Genomic DNA, 21,312 nt, shown 5'->3' with positions numbered 1-21,312 from the left:
GAAAGACAAGGCTGATGGCAGGAATGCTAGTATCACTCTGATCGCTGTGTCTCATGAGAGTTCACAGATGAATACCTCAGGAACTCAAACACACTGAACCATCAGTGCACCCAGCGGCCGAGCTCCAGAGGAGAAACGTGGATTCGATGGGCAGCCTCGAAACTTCTCCCTGTGTTTGACCGAGCAAACACTGTGTGTGCGTCCATGTGGGTGTGTGTGTGTGAGAGAGATATACAATTTAGACTGACACCCCTCCCCCCAGCTCCTGTCCTTCTCCCGACCCTGGATTTCCTGTCACCTGTGTGAGGAGAGGGAGAGCCGGAGTGAGCTTGTTGACAGATGCGTTGACAGGTTTCGGGCGGGGTCAGCTGAGGACATTTGGAGGCCCTGCAGCCTTGCTCCATCCCTGCACCTGCAGGCCGGTTTTGGCAGACGTGTGTGTGGCAACGTCTTTCCTTTCACTACTCACCGATCTGGAGTCAACGGCGTGGAACTGAACCAATGAACTCGGAGCTGTTCCAGAGATCACGCCGATGAGTCTTTCATAACGCGACAGTTTAACCCACGGCTGCAGCACGAGAGTCACTGAAGTCATTTACAAACCAATTTTATTAATTCATCTGCTCTTCTACTCTGATAAATTCATAGGTTAACATTAAAATGTATGTATGGCTTACACTGTTTACACTGGACATGGTGATGGAGGACATGCAGAGGGTTGGTGTGACAGAGGAGGATGCTGGGATAGAGATGGATGGAGAGGGGTGATCTGCTGTGGAGAAACGTAAATGAAGCAGCAGAAAGAAGAAGAAGAATCAGAGATATAATGAGAAACGCTTTTTAAAATCCTCAGCACTGTGTTCTGCTCTCTGTCAGAACCTGGTGTTAAGGCTTTTCCACCTGAGCTGCCTGCACAGCTGTGAGAGCACAAGGCGACTGGCGAGGATGGACCCACACAGCTCCATTTACCCAAACACATAGCCAACGTTTCAGTGACAGCTCGACTATGAAAGGCACTCAGCAGCAGAGACAAACGCTTCAGTGCATTTGTTCAGAAGTTACCTTTAAGGAGCACCTTGGTCATTCAGAGTGTGGTCATACACACACATTATATGGAGTGTGTGTGTTGTTGCTACTAAACAACAAATGACTGAGATAAGCCTGAGACACTGATCTCATTCTGTGGATGAACACACACACACACACACACACACACACACACACACACACACACACACACACACAGGCTCAGCTGTGTTTTCTCAGTGCGTTTCCAGAGGATCAAAGGTTTAAAGTCAAACTGCACTCGGAAAATCTTTCACAGATTAAAGTGAATCCGAGTAATTGCAGTGCAGCAAAGCTGGGACTAAACGTTACGACAGTGTTGGGGCCACATTAAGGAGAACACATGAGGAGGAAACGACTTTAATGTTAGTCTCTTTGACTTTTCTCTGAAACATTTTCTTTAGATGTGAGAAAAACGACCTCTTCCTCATTCCCAGCATTTCATCTTTGTTATTTTTTTTTTAGAAGAATTCCTTCATTTTCCCTTAATGTGGACCTAATCTTCTATTTTAAACAGGCAGTTAAAAATAATCTCTAATTTAAAAAAAAAAGAAAAGCATACAAAACCAAATAAAGAACAGCCAATAAGCAAATGGGTCACTCCATGAAAAATTAGCCTAAGCTCCTCAGAATCAGCTGATTTTCATATACAGCTTTAAATGCTTCATTTACCTTCATACTATGAGCACACACAGACTTTGAGCATTTTGAGCCTGGTTCGGCTCAGCGTAGCAGCTCATCAACCAACTCTGGATAGACTCAGCTCCAGCTAACGGAAACTTCCTTCAGTGTGTCAATGAAAGTGCTGCCTGGTGACTCTGTGTGAGTGAAGCTGATCTCAGGAGGAGGGATGTGGACCCAAATTCAGGACTCGAGAAACAGGACTCAACTGAGAAACAGCTTTAACTCTGTGAAGCCACAAAAGTCCAAAACAGTCAGGACGGGAAAAGTCACAGGCACACAGCTTAGTGGGACGAGTCAACAACGGGAGACCATATATCCCAAAGATAATGAGGGACGTAGGAACAGGTGGGGAACACAGCTGAAGACACAAGAAGCAACGCTTACCAAAATAAAACAGGAAGAGACACAACGGAACACAAAAAGACAAAAAGACAAAAAGACAAAGACGGCAAAGGTGACGACTGAAAAGACAGAAACGAGGGAGGTGGGAAGAAAGCCACAAACCAGACTGAAACCAGGAGCAGAAGCTGAAATACAAACGACACAAACCAGGGCCTGCTGTAAGAAAACAGTCACAGGGACAACTGAACATGCAGAGCTGCACTTTGTAGACGCTCCCTGCACACAGTCCAGAGGTGTTAGTGGATATGAGAGGACGAAGTATAAGTTTTCACCCCAGAATTTTAAATTTGTGAATTTATTCCCAATTTCATCTTGAAAAAAGAAGCCATGATGATTTTTTTCTTGTAAGCCTGCCTGTTTTTTTCATGAAAGTATCTTTTTTTCTCAATAATCTGTTGTTGTTTTTTAATAATTTAGCTTTCTTTTCATGTAAATTTCACTTTTTTTTCAAAATAAAAGCCACTCAGTAAATGGCCTGTATAGCGCTTTTCTAGTCCCTAAGGACCCCAAAGCGCTCATCTACCCATTCACACACTGGTGATGGCAAGCTACATTGTCGCCACAGCTGCCCTGGGGTGCACTGACAGAGGCGAGGGTGCCAGACACTGGCGCCACCGGGCCCTCTGACCACCACCAGTAGGCAATGGGTGAAGTGTCTTGCCCAAGGACACAACGACAGAGACTGTCCAAGCTGGGGCTCGAACCGGCAACCTTCCGATTACAAGGCGAACTCCCAACTCTTGAGCCACGATCGCCCCATAGTACACCAGAGTAACACATTAAAGTTTTGGTGTTTGGGGCTAGGACACAGGCTTATTTTAAAATGAATGTATGGATTTTAACACGTTGAAGTGCAGAGACATGACTCTCTGTTAAATATGAGACCCTCAACTTCTGTATCTAAATCAGTCCGGCACTCTCATCGCTGATCCAGAGCCTGAAAAAACAAATTCAACACAAATTTTAGTCACGGTTGCAAAATTAAAACCTAAACTCCAGCCTGAAACATCCAAACTTCAGACATGTTGGCACTGCTGTGTAATTGAGTGAATGCGTGTTTCTGTGCAGAGGCATCAGTATGCACGGGTTTCGGGCGGTAAATAAATACAGTAGCTCTGAAAACGAATGTCTCTCCACTCCTGGCAGACATGTTGATATGGTAAATATTGGGGGAAAGGCTAATGATGCATGTTCTACACCAACAGCCTGCAGAAGTGTGAACTCCACCAAAATGTGTCTTCTTATCCTCAAATGACTCGATCTGTCACACTGGTGGAACGTAAACAGGGACAAAATTGTAAAGGTGACTCTTCAGGTGAGTTTTTTTTTCTTTGGGTTTATTTTCAAACAGGTACTGATGGTACAGACAGCAGATGAGTTTAATAAAAAGGTGATAAAAATGCTTTGTTCATGTAAAAGTTAAAAACATTTCTGGCCCAGTTTGGTCTGATATCCTCGATAAGTATGGCTGAAAACATCCACCTCTGTAAATGAGACATTCCTGCTGTCTAATGTCTGTCGGTTTAGTTTACATTAAAACGTTACATTACAGTTACAGTTTAGCACAAGATTCATGTTCCACCTACATGACGTTGACTTTATGATTACATATGACTTCAATATAGTGCATAAATGAACTTAATACTTGACAAAACATGACGAGCAGTGGGTGGGACCCGAGATAAGCTCCTTTAAACTTCCAGGATGCTGTTGATGACATACGGTAGGAAATACATTAGACCTTACCCAGGCAACAGGTACAAGTAACCAGCTTCAAAGAGATGTGCAGCAAGCCAGAGCGGTCGCCCCGCGTTACACTGATACAGGGCAGGCTCAGGGATGGACTGTTGTAAAGGCCGAGGGGGTTTTCTATCAGTGCACCAAACAGAACGGGAGATGGTATCTTAAATGTGGCCACGAGCGATGAGGCTGTGATACTGATACTTCTGTCGGGATGAATATGTAAACCTTAAAGTGGTGGACTGAACAGCATGAGGCGGCAGCGGGATGCATAAGGTGGATCTGAGCTTTCATTTCCTCCAGGCTCTCCTGCCCTCTGCCCAGCTTCACCTGCTGCCAGTGGCTTCCTGCCCACCTTCTGTTGGTGTTTATTTCTAGCTCAGACCTCCTCCCTCCTTTTCTCCTCTGTTCATCTGTCTTCCTTGCCTTTCCTCCCCCTCGTCGCCCCCTCCATCTCCACCTTCACCTCTTTGTAGTTCACATTTTTGATCTCATTCATTTTGTCCCACCGTCACCAGCCCTTTCTCCCCTCTGTGACCTGTTTTCCATTCTCTCTTTGCTTTCTAACTCCCTGCTCAAATTTCTCACTGTCACTCTTTCCTCATTGGCATTTGTTCCACACATTGTTTACCTTCCTCTCCCTGTTGCCATCTTTTTTTCATTTCTCTATCTCACCTTTGACACTCTTTTTTCTCCTTCTCCAACTTTCTCCTATGTTACCTCATCGCTTCTGTATTTCTTCAGTCTGTCCAACCTTGGCCTGGAAATCCTGGACATGGCCCCAGGGAAACTTCTGCTCACCTTCTGATGCAGCACTAAAGCGAGGACAGTAGTACAAAGCTCTGTATATACATATACATGTATATGCGCACCAATAGTGAGCAACACTAACTTAAATTAGCCCAAATAATTTAGTCTATTAATCACTAATATCAGTATAGAACCGGCACAGCACAGACTGGAACACAGACTTCTTCACAGACTTCAGTTCAATTTGTTTTATTTATAAAGCACCAAATCACATCAGCATATTGTAAAGACTTACATTAATAAAGAGAACACAACAATAAATTGGGTCTAAACCAGCAGGCTGAGAGTGAAGCGCTCTACTGGGTTGATACAGTAATTATGAGGTCATGGTCAAGATGGGATTATTATAAGAGCTTGAATGGGAAGAGAAGGATTTTAAATTTGATTGTGGATTTAACAGAGAGCCAGTGAAGTATGAGTGAAGTGTGCTCACTGAGGTCGAGTGCAGAGATGAATCAGAGATACTGGGATGGATTCTGAAACCTGACTCAAACTCCACATGAGAACATAAAAAGAATCAGATGATTTGTCTTCAGAGGATTTTGATTGTGACAACTAGCTTAGCTACACCGCCTGTGTAGATGGCGTTGTCACGTCTAAATCAACTTTGTCATCATTGTAGCTGTACACTCTGGGCGCTCAGGCGTCAAAGCATGCAGCGATGTTTTATTCTGGTCTCAGAATGGCTCAGTACTCCTGTTTGCTCTCCATCTACCCATTCTCTTCTGCTTCAGGGTCATGGAGCTCATGCTAGCTGCCCTGTGGTAGCTGTTTGGTCTGCTTACCTGAAATTATTTCTATGTCATTCGCATCTTTTCCTTCAGAGAGACGAATTATAGCAAACAAACTGCATAAAGCTAAAAGTGGAGGGCCATCTTTGCTTTGTGTTGGGTGAGCATCCTGCAGATCCAGCCTGTGCTGTGGGGTCTCCAAACAATTAAGCACTGTTCCTCTGTCAAAGGACGTCTGGCTTAAACATGGAGGTGGCGTTTAACAAGCTGTTCTTTTTGCACAGATGACTTCAATACAGTGTCTGCCACTGGTTTGTTTGGCTCACACAATGATCCCTCTTTGTGACTTCTCCTTCCAGCTATTTTGACCTCAAAAAGAAAACTACAGAGCATCATTATTGCTAATAGTGTTATCATTACTGTATTATATCTCTCTGTAATAAGTTGTATTGGAGTCGGCCTGTGCTGACAGATAAGTGTGATTTGTGTCCCTCACAGGCCACAGTAAGCCCTTTTCCATTTTTTCAGATTTTGTATGACAGGAGAGACTTAATACGTCTTTATTCACTCATGTAGCACAGAGCAGATACCACCCCCACAGCCCTGATTGTTCTCTGTTTCATTTCCAGCCATTAATGGCCTGGGGCCAGACGTTTGGATCTGTATGCACTCAGATTATTTGTAGTGTTTACACAGCAGTAACACAAAGCCAGCCGATTCTCTGCTCCAACTGAAGACCACAATGACTCAACTGTTAGTCTCACCCACCACTGTGGGCAACAAAGTCACAGTCAACTTTATTAGTTTTGCAGTAACGAGAAGGAATCGATGATAAAACTAAATTAAATACAGAGCCATGAAAAAGAAAATAATTAGATATTATAAACATTATAAAAGCCTATTTACACAACTGCAGTCTATGTACTTTACAGTGCAACAAGACGGATGCAGAGGACTTCTGCTTACAGTCAGTCAGCCAACTAATAACCGCTGTAGTATGAATCTGTCATAATTCAGTGAAATTAGCTATATTTGGTTATGACTGTCAGGCTCACATGCAGCCCCGTGTCTCATTACAGCTTTATCATGTGGAAGGAGTGGAGCTGCACAACAGTTTAAACATCATTTTGTGTTTTGCAAAAATATTTTACTAAAGTAAAATATGTAATCCTGCTTATACAGTTCCGATCAAAAGTTTAAGACCACTTGAAAAACTGCAGAAAACATAATTTGCAACGTTGGGTCTTAACAAAGTTCAAAGTAAAGCTTCAATATGCAACAAGAAGAAAAGGGAGGGACACAAAACATTTTTTTGAGGATGCAGTTTATTGAAAACAACACTGAAACGGCTGATCAGCTGATCAAAAGTTTAGGACCACACTGTCAAAAAAACCCGTAAACCCCCCAAAACAGAAATCAAAGTTCCAAACATGAACTCAGTAATGAGTAGCTCCACCGTTATTGTTGATCACTTCACAAATTTGTTGATGCAAGCGTTTCCATGAGGTGAGTGGGAACATTTCTCCAAGTGGTGAAAACGGCCGCACAAAGGTGTTTGGAACTGTTGTCCATTTTTGTAAACGTCCCTTGCCGTCCATCCCCAAAAGTTCTCAATTGGATTTAGATCAGGGGAACAAGCAGGATGGTCCAAAAGAGTGATGTTATTGTCCTGGAGGAAGTCATTTGTCCTGCAGGCATTGTGTACTGTAGAGTTATCCTGCTGAAAAACCCAGAGGTTACCACACAGGTGAGGGCCCTCAGTCATGAGGGACGCTCTCTGCAACATCTGGACATAGCCAGGGGCCGTTTGATTCCCCTGCACCTCCTGAAGCTCCATTATTCCACTGAAGGAAAAAGCACGTGTAAAATGTCATTGCGTTGTCTTTTTGAACCTCCCAGGTTGTTCAGAGTACTCACGTTCACACTTGCTGCCCATCAACCCATCAAGTCCACTTTAAGATTCTGCTATTGACTTTCAGACCTCTGTATGGACCATCACCAGAGTACATCAATGAGCTTTTACATCCAAACGTCCCCAGCAGGTCACTGAGGTCACGTGATCAGCGTCTGCTGGAGGAGTGACTCTCAGATCTGTGGATTAAACAGAAAGTGTTATAGAAATGTTTTACTGAACTCTGGGTTTGGCTGAAGGTCTGTGAGCTCTGTCCTCAGATTTGTTTTTGCCCTTCAGGAAAAATCATATTTGCATTAAGAGAAACGTTAAAAATTAAGAGACTGGATGTACAGGATCAGAAACACACACATATGCACTCGCCACAGAGGCTCAGTGCTGGCTGAGGCCCAAAGGCCTGAACCCACAGGCAAGGAAAGGGGGGCCAGCCCACGATCTGGGCACATGGAAGGTGTGTGTGTGTGTGTGTGTGTGTGTGTGTGTGTTGCACTGACAGAGAGGAGGGACAGTGTAAGAAGTGGGTGGAGATGAGATCCTGAGGGAGTGCTGAGGTGTGTGTCTGGTGCAGATCCTCTGAAGGCACTGAGGCTGAGACTCACTCCTGTAACTCTGCATGTTTGTACACTCGTCTTCTTTTTCTCGTGAACTTTGCACCAAACTGTGATGGGAGGACGGCAGCTGTCGCCGTGCGAGCAAAGGATTTCTTTTAAAGTTCCCGAAGCGTGACGGGAGAGGAGAAAGAGGAATTCCTGGAAGAGACGTCTAACTGGACGTCAGGTAAGGTTTCCACACTGCTTGCTGTTTATTGTGGAGAATAATACCACTATTTAGCACCGCAGTGTCACAAAACAGTAGCCAGGAGGAGTTTTAAACAGGACAGAAGAGCTGAAAATTACATGAAGCTCACATGTAAGAAAAGTTCAGTTTTTGCTTTAGTTTTAAAGCACATGTAGGATTTCTCCGAGGGCAGCGGCTCTCCTCGGGAGGATGTCTGAGGTTTAACACAGAGAATAAATGACACGTTTTATGTTGGAGAAAAGAGATAAAAGTGTGTGTGTGTGTGTGTGTGAAGTGTGTGATCTGACAGGTTTCGCTCAGAGCATTTGTATGGGAGGAGGGTGAAGGAGCACATGTCAGCGCATGCAGGCTGACGTCCTGAGCTTCATCGAAAGTTTCTCGCCCTTGTCTTCATATTTGTCCTCGAGCTGATTTACTGTATGAGCAGTTAAATCATATAATCACGCCTCTGCAGTGTGCTGATAATTTGATGGTTTTTAAATAAGGGTTAGAAAGCGCTGAGGTGCTCCTGTGTCCGCCTGCAGGGTCTGCCTGCAAACTGAGATCAGTCATGGTGTTTGAGACGGATGGAGGTGAGATAACCTTTAAAGACAAAAACACATAACTTCTCTAAAAGCACACTTTCCCTTTTGCCCTGAACCTGGTGTGACCTCACAGAGTCTGTGTTGTGTTCACGTTCCAGTTGTAATTTGGCTGCCGTGACCCTGGAGAGCAGCCGTATCTCCTTCTTGTTCTTCTTCTTCTTTTGTTCGATGCCCTAGCGGGGTTGCAACAGCAGCTCGTCTGCCCGTTCTCTGGTCGGCATGTTTGACTTGGTAAGGATTTTACCCTGGATGCCCCTCCTGATGCAGGCCTGCGGGGTTACCTGAAGCCGGGCCGGCACATGGAGTATGTTAGCTGGTGATCCCATCAGAGGTGGAGTAACCAGATGCCACTCCATTTACTAGAAATCTAGTAAATGGAGTTTCGTGTTTTTTAAGGGTGGATGTTCTGCTGGGATTTCACAGCCGAGCGCTCCGTCTGGACCAATGGGTCATTTGTCCAGGCCCATTTAATGACGGCGTTGATAACATGGTCGTAATGACTCGTTGAGATAAAGTCGTAGCTGGAAGGGTGGCTGAAACTGCCCGCCATAAATGAGAGATGGATGTTTAGCTGGGAGCTATTAGTCCGGCCTGCTGGGCTCTTGATGAGACTGAGCTAATATCTCACAGAAGATTACACAGAACTACACAGGATCAAAAACCAGTGCTGCGAGGGCAAAATGAGGCTAAATGCACCCAGACACATGCCTACCAGAGCAGCGACACACTTCTCTTCCTCTTCCTCATCGAGTCCAAACGAGCCTGATTGACTGATAGCTGCTCCCTGTTAGCATCCTGAGGCACTTCTGTAAATGCAGCGCTGTGAGGCCAGAGTGGCCTTGTGTGATTTAAACAGTCCCGCAACCTCACATCACATGACTCATATCTGCACACAGTGGCTTCGTACCTGTTCAGGTGGTCTGTTTTGGTAAACGCTGGATGTAAAGGGGGTAAAAATGTCTCTCACAGCCACTGTAAAACACACACACACATATCTGTGACGTGAGAGTTTTTATGAGGGTCTTCAGTGGTGCAGCGCCACATCTCTCACAGATGCTCCAACAGTAAAAGCTTTGATTGTAAAGCAGAGCTCGAATAGAGTTTCACAGCAGCATGTAAAAGCTGTGGCTGTTGGGCGTGGGGGGAGGGGAGCTGCTCCTAAACAAGGAAAAATGTCATATTTTGCTCACAGACGTCGTTAGTCTGCACACAGCAAAGGACCTGAAGGTAAAACGTGTGATTGTGCAACGCTGTAGTAACGTTCAGTTTGAAGGAAAAAAAACAGGTTAGTGTACTTGGGGCAGATTTTTGGCAAATCAATTAAGCTTAAAATAATAGTGCACACAGTAGTGGGGGCTGGTGGGGTGTCAATCACATGATTTTTGAGTCATCAGTATTCAAAAATCAAAGCTCTGAAAATTGCAGGTACTGCTGTGGTTTAGTCAGACTGCCTTTTGATTGGTTTCTTAAGGCCAAATAATGCATTCTGGGTAAACTTTGAGGGGTCATGTTCAGTGGGATAGGTGTCTAAAAAAGGGTAATTTTTACCTACACGTGATAGCAGCTCTGATCCATGAACTCTTATTAAGTTATGAAGGCTCAAAAATAAAAATAAAACCTTCAAAGGCTCCAAACAGTAAAAAGATTTGAAGGTAAAAGTTTGCATGGCTTCATTAAATATGTTAAAGATAGTGTAGGTCAGGTGGGGAAGCTCTGGTTGATTTATCAATCTTTGAACTTCTCTGGCCGTGACAGCCCACTGTGTGTGCACTTGGATAAAGCTCATTTGATTTGGTGGACACACACAGCCCAGTTTGACGTTGCATGATCCTGACCACTAAAACCAGACAAACCTCTGAAATTCGAGCTCCTTCTGAAAACGTTAACATTTAATAAACCACCCAGTTATAAAACTGAACAGTAGAGCTCAGATTTTCCACATTCAACCTGTTTAGTGTCTCTCTAAAAATAGTGACTCACAGAGAACCGTCTCGCCCAGCGGGCCAGGCCACCTCACTTTGCTGCGCTACTGCAGGCCGAGGCTGACGTCCGGACCGCAGCTCTCATCTGCCTTCGTTCACGATCACCTGTGACTCAAAACGGTGAGGAGTCCCACGTGTACGCTGAACCGGGGCAGACTGGACGTTTCTCTTTGAAACCCCCTGCTGAGGTTAGCGTCTCTGCTTTTGTTGCAGAGCAGAGCTCAGAGTAAAGGTTGGACACACTTCTGATCAAACCCTGAACATTAAGTCATTTCACTCAATGTTTATTAATACTTTATTTCCGACGGATGCTCCTTTTGAGGTTTCCCTCACAGATGTTGGTCGTCGAGGCCGGGTTAAGTCCTACCACACTGTAACTCACTCAGATATAACCGTTAAAGGCCTCCACGCTCTGGCTTCACTCTGGGTGTGAGTGGGGTTAGTTTGGAGGCCGCGACCCTTCCAGACAGAGGTCACCATCGTAACCTCACCCTGACAAAATTCAGCATCTGAATTTCAGCTGTGAAAGCTGCTTAAAGGGTTTAACATCTGCTTTTTATGTTAAACACACCCCCAGAAAAGCCCAGACCACTGATTTTAATCAGATTACTGTGAGGAAGCTGGACTCGAATAAAAAACAAGCTGGCCTGCCACGAAGCTCACAGCGTAATGTTACACTCAGCCTCATTATAAAGTCCCCCTAATAAAGCCCCGAAGCACTAATTTATATATGAGAACAGGTGAATAATTTAGGATGGTGACTGGAGCTGACTGTGCAGGGGTCAGGGGTCACAGTCATTGAGGACTGCTAACGATCATGCAGGAAAAAAGCTATAAGGCGAGAGCAGAGCTGTGAGGCAGCCTCCATCAATAAGAACAAGTCATGGGGGTGGGGACTCGGTCAGTCCTACCTCCGACCGGCGGATCCCCCAGAGCCTGATTTTAATTGGTACCTGGAAGTAGGAGCGCATACAGGAGCAGCTGTCTGTTCTTATTTCAGTATTTTTTCACTTCATACCTCCGCAGCCCTCCAACAGCAGAGCACGTTTCACTTCTCCTGTGAAGGTCCAAAAACATTCTGCAGACCCCTGGCTGTAAAAGAAAAAAGGTGACTGACACTTAACACCTTGTAGAGTTTAAAGCCCTCCTAACCTGACACGTGGAGCCGTCCTGCACCTGGTTGATCCCTGAACTTAACCCAAGATCTTTACTGATCTACGTAAAGCAGGGATGGAGGGATCTCTGTTCTGGCTTGGTCCTCTGAGGAACAAATCCAGTTGACCAAATGTGTCACACTGACAGAGTCTGCACCGTGTTTCAGGAATGAGATGTCTGAATGGCAGAGAGGATGAGGTTTAGTCTGCAGGTGAAAGACGGAAAGCAATCGCGTGAAAAGACGGGGCATGAATTCATGAGAAAACACAGCACGTTACTGAGACGACAAACAGATAAACTGCAGCTGCACGTGGTCGGCTGTGGAAGTTCTGCCTTGTTGATAATCACTGATCACTGTGGGGTTGGCTGGTATTCGCTCTTCTTCACAATCAGTTTCAAGTTCCAACAGGTTTGGCTTCATTGAATCCAACATTACAGTTTGGCTTTGCAGCGTGTGGGCGTCGGCCTTAGGCTTGGCCACGGTCCGAGCTTCTGGAGGTTTATTTAAAGTCACAAGCCAGTGGTCGCTCTGCTGGATGCTGCTCTATGAATGTAAATGTGAACCAAGCTGCACGTTTTCATGTTTCAGAACGGTTTTTCTCTGATTGTTGAGGTTGTCTCTGTATTACTCTTGGTCTTTACCTTACAGAATAACGTGCTTTGATGCAACTGCTGTTGTGATTTAAATAAAACTGAATTGAACTGAAACTGCCAGCCAGAGTCAGCGAGAACTTTTCCCGTATGAGGATGGACGAGTCACAGTTGGGTGTTTGTCATCCGTCCATCCACGACCAACAACAATCACTCTCAACGATGGTAATGTTCGAGATGGTGTTTGTCATTTTTACAGCAGTAGCCTGTGAACTGTGACAGATCCACAGCTGGACGATTCCTCTGAAATCACCTCACTAATCTGTCTGAGATGAGCCTGTCGGTGTTTTCACATCAGAAACTATGACTAGGGGCGATCGTGGCTCAAGAGTTGGCAGTTCGTTTTGTAATCGGAAGGTTGCCGGGACCGTCTCGGTCATTGTGTCCTTGGGCAAGCCTCTTCACCTACCGCTTACAGGTGATGGCCAGAGGAGCCGATGGCACGATATGGCAGCCTCGCTTCTATCAGTCTGCCCCAGGCAACTGTAGCTTGCCTCCACCAGTGTGTGAATGTGAGAGTGAATGAATAGTGGAATTGTAAAGCGCTCGAAAAGCGCTATATAAATGCAATCCATTATTATTATTATTATTACTATTAAATGATTGTGTGAGGGAAAAGATCTCGGACCTCACACTGTGCAGAGATGTTCTGCAGACAGCAGGCATTTCAAATGGCTGCTGACAATTTGCAAACAGTGCAGCAATACAGGGATTAGCGGGGATTATAATGGGCTACTCTTCAGGATTAAGAAGAGGACCTTGAATTCCCTCTGAGGAAACTGGACCTGGCGTTGATGTTATTTTATATGTAACTTATGATTCATGAGACATCTTCTTGTTTCATGTGGCGCGCTCTGATTGCTGTTCTTCATCATTCTTAAAACTCTTTCCAGCATTAAGCTGCCACGCTGTGCTGCAGAGCTGCACGTGTCACAGAGCATAAAGCGACCTTTCGTCTGAAGGCGAGCAGCTGCTGGAGCACCTCATTGTCAAATTTGACATTTGGAGCTGATTTTGCTCTTAAAGGAGGAGGGAGATATTCTTCACGCTTTGCAGTCATCAGATCCTAGGTGTTTTTTTCACCCTAAAACAAAAATGAGCGCTTAATAAAGTGGCAGCGGGCGAAGCCTCCCCATCCATCACGGTCCAGCGCTGCAGCCCAGACTCATTACTGTGTGAGATTGTCCCAGTGTAATGACCCTCTGTTGTTATTTTTAATGTCTACCGGGGAAACTGAACTCTGCAATTATGCAAATGAAGATGAAAGTCTGAAAGTAAGTTGAGTTTCTGGTGGAGGAAAACGTGCTGCCGTGCCTCAGCCCGGACGACTGAACGCATTAAAGGATAAAAACTTCAAACCACATTCTTAGTGTTTGTGTGGCTTTTGAAGAAAAAGGCCGCCACGTTACCGTCTCACTGATGTGCAGCTGTGGGCATGCTGGGACACTAGGGGGTTTAGTGTCAGTAAGTGGTTTGTACTCAGCTAATTACTGATTGGTGGCACAGGTGAAATAACGTGAGCCAATCAGACTTAAGCTTCAGTTTGAACTCCAGCTTCCTGCCTGAGCTTTCGGCTGTGCCGAGTTTGCTCTGCACAGAGCTCAGCTGTTCATCAATAATAAGAACGATCGTTTTTAGGTTTAACACAGAGTTTGCTTTTTGTCTGTGAAGATTTCACTGATTTCTCATCCTGAATTTGTGCACTTGTCATGGCCTCGTATTTATATGTAAACAGGTACAACATATATCAGGTAAAACCCGCTGATGGGAACTGTTCCCAGACTTAAATACACGGTTTATAAGGTTCTCTGTGCAGATCCTTCCAGCGCTGCTCTGAACCTGCATCCTGTTGGGGTCTCAGCGGGACAAACCTCCGACCTGCTGAGCCGCTCTGTCCGCTTCCTCCCTGCTCCGTTAGCGGAAGTCGCACACCTGGACCGAACAGGTCGACTCACCGTAACCGACACTGGACCCGGCTTTTAGAGACGGGATGGCAGCGATAGGTTCATCTGGCCATTGCATCTGTTTAAACTTCCTGGATGAATTAACAAACCTCTACAGGAACTCTAATATCTAACTTTACTTATGAACAGGAAACACTAGAAATGATCGTACGTCTGCTTATTATGGGCCTAAAGTCAGCTAAAAAGGCTCCTGTGCAATGTTCCCTCTAATTTTTCACATGTCTGAGCGAACACACAAACTCCCTGAGCGATCCCTTGGACCACTGTGAGCGACATCAGACGTGTGCACTGTGATCGCGCCGGCATCTAATCCATCCAAGTTACATGGTTTATTAAAATAATCAAATTACAGCATTTACATTTATGTTAGACTACTTTTAATTAACTGCTTTAGCCCACTTACAATGGAAATGTAAAAAAAATCTAGTCATTGACCTGTGTAGTATGTTAACACTATTGGAAGTAAAAATAACTTGAACTCCAATTTTGAAAACACAACTTTCTTTCTTTTTAAAAAAAGCTCTGACTTGTATTATGAGTCTGTGGTCTGGGACAGTCCTGTAACTCTCTGTCTGCAAAATATAGTATATAATGACCAATGCTGGTCAATTAATTATATAGTTACTTCTTCAAAAAAGTAACTCAGTTTGGCAAACAACAAAGATTTTTGCAGCTATTTTTTTTAAATGCAGCCAAGGCGTTTATTTAAAAACATTTCAAACTATTTACAGAACAATCAGCTGTTCTGCATCAAATCTGATGCCACACAAATTATTTGTGCCACTCCAAAAAATAATTTCTGTCCCCTATGAGATAAAGGAGAACAACAGCCTGATACCTGCAGGCCTGACAACAGGAGATGTATCACTGCTGTAACACCTGTAACATTCAGTACTCGCCTCATTGTTCTGACACACACAGCAAAACTACACTACACACTAACTACACAAGATTTGCGCTAAACGTCGCAAATCTCTCACATATCAAAGCACCGCCGTCACTCCTAAAACTTCCCCCCGTTTCTTAAGAACTAGATGCCATATCATTTTTTGATTGGTCGACATGGTACTTTTTGGACGAATAGGAAAGGGAGAGGGGGGTGGAGTTTGTTTTTGCTTCCAGGCGGAGAGTGCTTTCGAGCCTTTTTTCTTATAAAACGCCGTTTTTTACCGTTTATTCCCGCAGTAAATATAAACAACGACAGTATTAAGGAAGAAAACCAAACATTGCATATTTTTTTTATCACAACTCTGGTTTTACGTGGCCTATCAACACTATCACACTTTTTCCGTCAACTGTTCCGTCTGTCCTGCTCACATCTCCAATGGTTGCACACGTTGTCATTAACGTGGCTTCACTGCACATCAGCCACGCCGCTTTGCCAGCTAAAACACCGGTGTCGGCACATAAGGACGCTGTCATAGCCTGTCAACCACGTTGATTAGCTGCGTATATACGAATGTAAATCGCATTATTGGCTGGACTATAGGATAAGGTAGCATCGTTCTAATACAATATGGGAGCAGCCAGTCACTTACTGACTAACACTGCAAAACAGAATTGTTAAAGTATTAATTTTAATTTCAATTCAGGTTAATTTTTTTGTGCGCAACACAGATTTTCTGTGCGCAGAGACCGTGCCAGCAGTGCGCAATTGCGCACGTGCGCAGCTTAGAGGGAACATTGCTCCTGTGCTGTGCATGCAGTGAGATTATGTGTAGCTGGGTTTGTAGTATAAATTGATAATTTAGCTGTTAGAGAAATAAATAAAGCACTGTTTTCATTTATGGAAGTGAACCTCAGCTCTGTGAAACACCTACACCCCAGCAGCTCCTTTATGTGACGACTGGGATATTAAATTTCAGGGCCCTCATCTCTGCTCTCTTTTTTCAGAATGGGGGTGTAATCACTGACAAAAAGCAGGAAGTGGGTTGGTGGGATTAATACACTCACAGGGGGAGCAGGAGGAGGAATAATGCCAGATAGTTTCCAGTGACAAAAGGAAAACCCTGAGATCCTTTCACTCGCTCGGCGTTTCACTGCAGTTTCCTGGAGAAGAAGCTTTTGTACAAACATATGGCCGCAATTATTGTGCTATTCAGGCTCAAACAACACGCCCTGCCCTCCTTTTATAAAATACCCTCAGGTTTTCACAGCCAGACTGACAGCTCTGCAGATCCATGATTCAACTTGTTGCGGCAGTCATCACACAGGAAATGGACTACTACAATCACGCTGAGTGAAATGGCTCGTGTTCAGCTCCTCGTAGCATGGATGAGTAAGAACATAAGAGCAAAAAGCTTAATTTATCATGAACCTGAACTATAAAAACAGAGCAGGCTGGAGGAGGGTTCCACTTTATGCAGGAAGTCAGAGGATTATAAGAATAAACCATTTTTAAAAACGTATCACTTTTCAAAGCAAAACGAGGCCTGAAAAAGAGAAAAGAGTGATGTATTTAAAGGATCAGACCTCGTGCAGCTTTTTTCTTTCCTTGAACAGATGAGTTGGATTGAATTTTGAATTTTGAATCAGTCCGAGACGGTCATGATCAGTTCACGAGGAGATAATCTCCTCTCTGTGTGATGACACTTTGTTCCTCTCACGCTCCCTCTGCCCACATTTTTTAAAAAATATATCTGGATTTTTCCCAGAGGCCTGTGGCAGTTCTGTGAATCCAGATTCAGTGATAAGACCCGCCAGCTTCCTTGTGTCTGATGGTGTGGAGGAAGTCATCTGGTTTCAGGAACTGTTGAACTCTGACATGCAGCTGAAACCTTTAATTGAGTTTTCTACAAAATGCCCTCAAAGTGGATCTCTGCTCATTTATTTTCTTTCTATGACTCTTCCAAAGCATCTTTGCATGATTAATAGTTCAAAATAATCCTTCTTTGTGCCCCACAGCTCCTCCTCAGTATTAATCAAGCTGTTTCAGCTCTGATTGGCTGCCCCCTGCTAACAAAAGTTTTAAACAGCAGGTAGGTGGGGCTTCTCTGTGTGTGACGTGACCATATTAGAGAAACCTGCTCTATGTGACATCATCCAGAGCTTGGAGTGATAAATTGAGTGTTTGGATTACAGCACATCATCAGAAACATGTTAAAATTAGCATGAACCACTGGGACAGTTTTTTACAAATTATTGCGGTTTTAAATCAGCGTGTTGAAAGGTCGCCCAGTTTGAGTTTTAAGAAGTGTTCACGTCAGCTTAACTGAGTAAACTTTGTTGATCAGTTGATTTTTTTTGGTTTTATACTGTGTTGCCAGGAATTTTACACCTGATAAAATGCAAGGAAATTTAAGATGAAATGAAAAGATTATGCTAAAAATAAAAACCGAGACACAGCAAAGTCGGGAAAAAATAACAAAGATCTTAAAGATTGCTGAAAAAAATGTACCAGCATGAACACCTGTGATGAACTTAGACACTGCAGATAAGATGCACATCAGGCCTCTGTGCTAAAAGTGCTGCAGAGAGGCGGCGAGCATTAAAGACAGGAAGCTGTCGGTGACCCCGTCCCGCTTGCACTGACTGACGGGGCGGGACCAGGATGCAGATGCTGCTCTGTTTGAGCCCTGAGCCATAGGGGTGATGTGGAAATGTGAGCCATGCATTTAGCTGCAGGTTTCCACCTGGAGCTATGTGTGAGAGACCTCAGTGGCAGTGGAGCTTTGTGCCCCAAAATGAGCTCTGAGGGGGAAGCGCTGAGCTGAGCCATTTCCTGTGCAATGGGGCCGTTTGTTCTATGAGCAGATCATCTCTCACGTTTCTTTAAGCAATTTTCACTCGAGGTCTGATAGGATTTTGACTCCACATGGAATTAAATTGTACATGAGGTGTTCTTACTGATCGAAGAGCTGAGAACTTGTGGTCCTCCTCATGCATTTGCCCTTCTCCCTGATCTGCGCTTCTCTGAAGAATGACATGTATTCCTTCATTTCCTTTGCCTGTAAATTTCAACCAAAAGCAGCTCCGTGTGTTTTTTAAACCTCAGTCTGTTAGAAATAAGCCAGCTTAAATCATCAGCCCAGAATGCACTGCAGATCCAGAATGCACTGCAGATCCAGAGTGCACGCTATCCTTCGCAGGTCAAAATGTACATTAAACATTTACAGTTTATGGCATCCTAAGGCCCACACGGTGGTCCTTTTATCCAGCGTTTGATAAAAGAGAGCACCAGAGCCACTGCAGCCCTCTGAGCAGTTTGTATGAACGCGTGCTGATGAAACAAATCATCCTGATTTGTGAGGTTCATTACAGCCCGGCTCAGAGTTTATTAGATTCATAATGTTTTCCAGTTTCCCAGCGAAGGTCGAATCCATCTTCGTCTGCCTGCTTTGGTCCTTTTTATTTCACCACTAGATGAAGAAGCATTAGATTCCTCCTGTGACTTTTAATGTTCCCAAACCGTGTTCGATACTCTAATATGCAGTAATAACAATATGCAGGTGCAGACAGGCACAGAGCAGACTACAGTCGTACGTAAACTCCTTCAACAAGACGTGGTTTTTAATCACCTTTTAATAACTCATTTTTAATAGAATACATGGCCTACTAGTTTCTCCAAAAACATGTTAAAAATCAAATCCTATTAAGATAAGATAAGATAAGATAAGATGGCCTTTATTAGTCCCACAGGTGGGAAATTTGTTTTGTTACAGCAAAAGTGCAAAGTTATGTAGCAGAAATTAGAAAACACTGGAATGCAATAAAATACAATAAAATAAAATAAAATACTATATACAATAGAATAAAATAGAATAGAATAATATATACAATAGAATAAAATAGAAATACAAATACTATATACAACTGAGTAGGAAAATACAAAAACACAACTTCGTCAGAAGAAGAATTGCACGTATAGCAGTCTTATTGCACATGTGTGGGTTTGTGTGTTTGATCAGCTGCAAAAGTCTTTATTGTAGAGTCTGACAGCAGTGGGGAGGAAAGACCTGCGAAATCTCTCCGTCCCACACCGTGGGTGCCGCAGTCTCCCACTGAAGGAGCTGCTCAGTGCCTTCACATTTGCATTAGAGGACATGCTTGAACCTAAGTCTGCATGATTAGGGAATTCCTGTTTTATGCTTAAAATTCCTCTTTAAAAAACATGTTACTGTACGTCCCCGTGCACGTGGTTTACATTTGTATATCTATTTGTATTTGACAGTCTCTAAGTGCTGCCGTAAAATGGTAAATATAAGATATTATCTTGTTTTATCTTATACTAAAAAATGATATTATATATTTATTTGATAAAATTGCTTTAACCTTGAAATATTGAAACTGGACTAATGAACATGTAAATGTTTAGATTTGACTGACCGACCATACATGAGGCTGAATCTAACAGCTTTGTCTGAGAACGCAATGCTTTGCTTTGATGTGAAGATGAAAAATAATAATATATATAAAGACATTATGCATGTGTATAGTGAGATGTTCAAGGACCTTTTAATAATACAGGAGAAATTAAATAGACCAAACACTGAAGAAGAATCAGGCACATGATGGGCCATCAGATTAGAAACTGAAGCAGTGAAACGGGCACGTCTGCTCTCACCTCAGCTGAGCAGGTAACACTTCATAACACTGCCCTGACTAAGGGCTTATTTCTCCTGTAATTTATGTAATTATATTTACTTACAAATAGTTAAAGGTAAGACCACTAAAATGAGGTAAAAAGTCAGGTTTTAAGTAAGTAAGTTTTAGCACTTGCGTAACAATATTTCCCAGTTTTACATTAAAAGCACGCTGTATTTTACAGGAAAAGAGACATTTGGACCATGATTATATAAATAAAGATGTAATAATCTCCACCTTTCCAGGCAGCATAAATATTCTCGGTGGAGAGATCAGCGATCTGTGAGGCGTCCTAAAATAGTCAAACCCTGAAGCAGTGCATCTAAAATGTCCCGGGGCCAAAATAGACATGAGCACCAGAAAAAAATGACGGTGCAGAAAGCCTGGCAAAATTACAAAACACCTCGCCTCTCTTTTGAAATCCAAGCTGTGACGCTGGTGTTTGTAATCTGATCAACTGTCACCATGTGAGTGGAGATAACACCCCTCATACCTGTCACCGTCCAGTGAAAGCTCCAGCGCCAGCCTACCTGGAGACTCGGGGCCAAACCATCAGTGCGTCCGGGAGAGCTGTTTTCCTAAACCCACATGAGTGTGAGATCGCGTGAGATACTGGTATTCATAACTTTCTGGCACAATAAGGCATCTTTTGTCTTGCCCTTTTGTTTGTTCAGATTTGTTTAGACAACTGAAACCGAATGGTTGATGTGAAGGTGCGGAGATATTCTATTTGAAATAGTTCATTTTTGTAGAGGAACTGGAGGTAGGAGGGAGAACTTTTCATGCCTCTTATTTTGGGAAAAGGAGTTTCTTCCTTCCAGATTGCTGTGTTTGGATGAGCTGTCAGAGAGGCAGTGAGGACCCAAGTGTCTCGACCTCCAGCTGTTCTCAATTCCAGTTAGCATGGTGTGGGTATCCTCATTATTTTCCAGATTCCTTGGGCACATCAGACTCTTTGCACTCCTCTGAATAAAGTGAGCTTCACTGTTAAAGCAGTTGTGTGATTCATGTCTTTAGGTTGTTTGTGAGTTACTTTTAGCTTTTTGTGTCCTGACGGGGTTGATCTTTCTGCCACCACGCCATGTACACGCCATCAATCAGAGGCTTGGACCACATGGACATGAACCACAGGAAAACACTGGCATAGGTCAATATGGTGATTCCAGAGATGCTGAAGAGTTATGCTACAATGCTGATGTATAGAAGCATGGATTAGGTTCAGAAGGATATTGTGTGTTATGATTTTGAAAG

The 21,312-nt window shown here is 43.7% G+C and overlaps 1 protein-coding gene across 1 annotated transcript in view; it reads left to right on the top strand.

Moving 5' to 3' along the window:
• Positions 1-7,882: 7,882 nt before the first annotated feature.
• fat2 (FAT atypical cadherin 2) overlaps positions 7,883-21,312 on the top strand; it is a 101,374-nt gene continuing 87,944 nt past the window's right edge. The window contains exon 1 of the mRNA XM_005453217.4: positions 7,883-8,121. The gene's annotated coding sequence lies outside the window, so the exon portion shown is untranslated. The remainder of the gene's footprint in view (positions 8,122-21,312) is intronic.

Source organism: Oreochromis niloticus, linkage group LG2 (assembly GCF_001858045.2).
Source record: "Oreochromis niloticus isolate F11D_XX linkage group LG2, O_niloticus_UMD_NMBU, whole genome shotgun sequence".
Lineage (NCBI taxonomy): Eukaryota > Metazoa > Chordata > Actinopteri > Cichliformes > Cichlidae > Oreochromis > Oreochromis niloticus.
The sequence above is the reverse complement of the archived record's forward strand: the minus strand, read 5'-3'. Positions and strand labels throughout refer to the sequence as shown.